Raw genomic sequence first — 3605 nt, 5'->3', positions numbered from 1 at the left:
TGCAACTTTTAGACAAAGGAAAGTGTAGAGTCCATCATGAGAAGCATATAGATCTAAAATTCCTAGGATGAGATATATATTTATTGCACTGAGCACACAAGCAGTTCATAGGTTCTGGATATCATTCACTCAAGAGCAACAAAGATCAAACATGCACAAATTCAAAGAGACTTTCAAAGGGTTGAAATGTTGGCTTGGTGAAGTACAAGGTGGCTGGTCCCTAAGGAAGTCTAAAGCTTCAAGCATCTTGAGTGTGGTCCTATTAGAAACCCCGGAGCTTTCAACAACAAACTTTTTAAGCACAAGTCTCTTGACCCCTATTTCAACTTTCTTTTCTTCTATTTTTTTCTTTTTGCAACTCCAACTTGAATAGGAGTCTTTTTTTTTCTTTTTTTTTCTGTTTTTACACTTCGGGCAAGAGACCTTTCCAACTTTAATTACTAGTTCCAACACAATGCAAGGACCAACACTCCCCAAAATCCAACCTATCATTCATCCAAATCATTTAGCTAACAAAGAAATCTCCAATAGGCTCAAAAGAGACAACTAGGGACCAATGTTCAAGCCAACAAACTCTGAAGCTCAAAAACCTACAAGTCTCAAGAATTGTGCAAGTATCACAAAGCATGCAAAGAGTGAAATCAATACAGAACCAAGAAGTACAAGTGAGACAGGATCCTCCAGGGAAATTATATGGTGAAGGGTCAAAGATGGACCCTTATGGACTCACACCAACTCTATCCTTAAGAAACACTCGGAAGACCGAAGTCTCCTCCTCTCTTCCCCAAAGCATGCAATCACTCATCCCCAAAAGAAACACACGTATTCACAAAAACGTTTTCAAAACTAGCAACATGTTAGAGAGCAAAACTACGGGCAAAAACATGTGAGTATAGGGAAGTAACGACCAAAAAAATGACTCTAACAAAACAATGCATGAATAAAAGAAAAATAAAAGCTACAAAAGAAAAATATGCAAAAATGCATGAGCTAAACTAAGGGAAATAGTTTACCTCCTTTTCCAATTACCATGGAGGCCTTAGATACACCTCCTTCTCCAGAATTCAGGCTCTCATTCCCTGCAAAATGCAACAAACAAACAAGAAAAATAAAACAAGACTTGGGTTGTCTCCCAAGAAGCCCTAAGTTATAGTCCTAGGTGGACTCTCCTTCCTTTGGTGTTAGGAAGGAAATTCCTTACCATCAATCTTCTTACCACATGGGCAAGGTAGGAACCTTGCACAAAACCTGTGTGGAACAATTCTTCCCAAGAGAGGGTTTCATCTAAACCATCGTACCAAATCCTTGCTCCCCCCTTCAAGGAGTGAGGGAAGAGCTTAATCTTGAGCTCATCACTAGTCACACCTTCCATCTTAACAAGGTGACTAGCTTGTGCGGACCGGGCGATGTGGGCTTGGAAATTCTCATCTTTAGACCCCCCATACTTGTTTTCACTAACAAGCTTGATGAGAGCTTTATTCAACTCAACATCTTTTTCACTTACCTTGGGGGTCTCCTTTGAAGACCTGGACAAGCTTTTGATCATATCACAAACAAAACCATCATTAATGTTAGTTTGCAAATTAGGATTGAAAACCGGAAATCTTACCTTGTCCTCACCAACTCTGAGAATGAGCTGACCCTTATCAACATCGATCTTCGCCCTGCCAGTGGCTAAGAAGGGTCGACCAAGAATGAGAGGAATCTTAGCATCCTCCTCCATGTCTAACACCACAAAATCAACTGGGAACACATACTTATCAACCTTAACCATCACATCTTCAATGATCCCATAAGGTGTTTTTAGGGATCGGTCCGCCATTTGTAAGGAGAGCATGGTCGGGGTGACCTCGCCTAAGTTTAGCCTTCTAAACATGCTAAGCGGCATCAAGTTGATGCTCGCTCCCAAATCACACAAGGCTTCAACAACAGTCAACCCCTCAATCTTCATTGGAATAGTAAAACTCCCAGGATCCCTTCTCTTCTTAGGCATTTTCCTTTGCAAAATGGCACTACACTCCTCGGTCATCATAATAGTTTCATCAACCTCACTCAACTTCCTCCTCTTATTTAAAATGTCCTTCATGAACTTAGCATAGATAGGCATTTGTTCTAAAGCATCGGAAAAAGGGATATCAATATGGAGTTTCTTAAAAACATCCATAAATTTTGAAAACTTTTTATCCAAATTCTTTTTAGCCAATGCTTTAGGAAATGGGACTTTGCTAAGTTTAGAAGAAGGATTACTCACAACTCTAGCTTTCACCGGTTCACTCACTCTCTTCTCCATGACACCCTCATCCTTTTGCTCTACCTTCTCATTTTTCTCTCCCTCAACTTGTTTTTTTGACTCATGTAACACTCTCCCACTCCTAGTGGTAACAACAGCAGAATTTTCTTGTTCGGGATTGGGGATAGTATCGGAAGGAAATTTACCTTGAGGCTTTTCGGCAATTTGCTTGGCTAGCTGGCCAAGTTGGTTCTCCAAGTTCTTGATAGCCGCCTCTTGTTCTTATGGTTGTTGTTCATGCGGTTGATGCAACTCTCCAATAGCTCCTCTAAACTCCTCTTGCAATTCACCTTTCCAACAACTTGTGTTTGGACAAGAGGTCCATGATTTGAGGATGGAACTATGCTTCCTTGAGCTATAGCTTTGGCTTCATTGCTCTCAGCATTGTCAGTACAAAAGTTACTAACATGAGGTCCACCACAAGACTTGCACTCCACACAAGTCATTCTTGCACCAATAGCCTTGGTCTCCTTAATATGCATTCGAATCTCCGCCACTTGTTCGGTGAGTTGCTTGTTGGAGGCCAAGAGCTTGTCATAAGCTTCCACTTCAAACTTACTCCTTCAGGTTTGGCGATCATTTTCAGAGTTCATGGCTCTCGCTGCCATCTTTTCTATTAAGTCATACCCCGCTTGTGGGGGAAGCGCATCGAACTCCCCATTTGAAGCCGCATCTAGGCCAAACCTCCAAGAGTATTGTAGACTATCATAAAATGTTGCAACCAATTCAGCTTGGGTGAGATTGTGTTGAGGACATTTCCTCAATAGCTTCTTGAAGCGCTCCCAAGCTTCATAGAGATTTTCCTCAGTGGTTTGTACAAAATTCATAATGTCTTTTTTCAGCTTCCTCAAAAGAGCTCTTGGGAAGAACCTTGTTGTGAATTTTTCTGCTAGGTCTTCCCAAGTAGTGATACTCCCTTGAGGTTGTGAATTCAGCCATTCCTCTGCTGCATCCTTCAAAGAAAATGGAAACAAGCTCAACCGAATTGCATCCGTCGGAAGATTGTTCACACGGTAAGTGTTGCAATTCCGGATGAACCTCTCCATGTGAGCATGTGGATCTTCCAAAGTACCTCCACCATATTGGTTTTTGTAACACCCCGATTTCGGTGGCGTCACTTTAGTAACCATAAAGAAAGTTTAAGCGGAAAAACGTGAATATTTTTTTTTCGATAATAGAATCATAAACTGAAAGAAATGAAACTCAACAACAAAAGATAACAGAACTAATGTACAATATAAATTACAGCCCCCGCTGTAAGTGGCAACCTCGTCACGAGTAACCTCCAGTGACGGGACGTAAAAGAGTGTAACGC

At 41.2% G+C, this 3605-nt stretch overlaps 1 non-coding gene across 1 annotated transcript; it reads left to right on the top strand.

Annotated features, from left to right (window-relative positions):
* Positions 1 to 3028: 3028 nt before the first annotated feature.
* Positions 3029 to 3135, top strand: LOC130716442 (small nucleolar RNA R71). Its single transcript, XR_009012054.1, has one exon. It is a non-coding gene; the product is annotated as a small nucleolar RNA R71 (small nucleolar RNA).
* Positions 3136 to 3605: the final 470 nt, after the last annotated feature.

The sequence above is a fragment of the Lotus japonicus genome, chromosome 4 (genome assembly GCF_012489685.1).
Source record: "Lotus japonicus ecotype B-129 chromosome 4, LjGifu_v1.2".
NCBI lineage: Eukaryota > Viridiplantae > Streptophyta > Magnoliopsida > Fabales > Fabaceae > Lotus > Lotus japonicus.
Note: the sequence above shows the minus strand (reverse complement) of the source record. Positions and strands in the feature narration are given on the sequence as shown.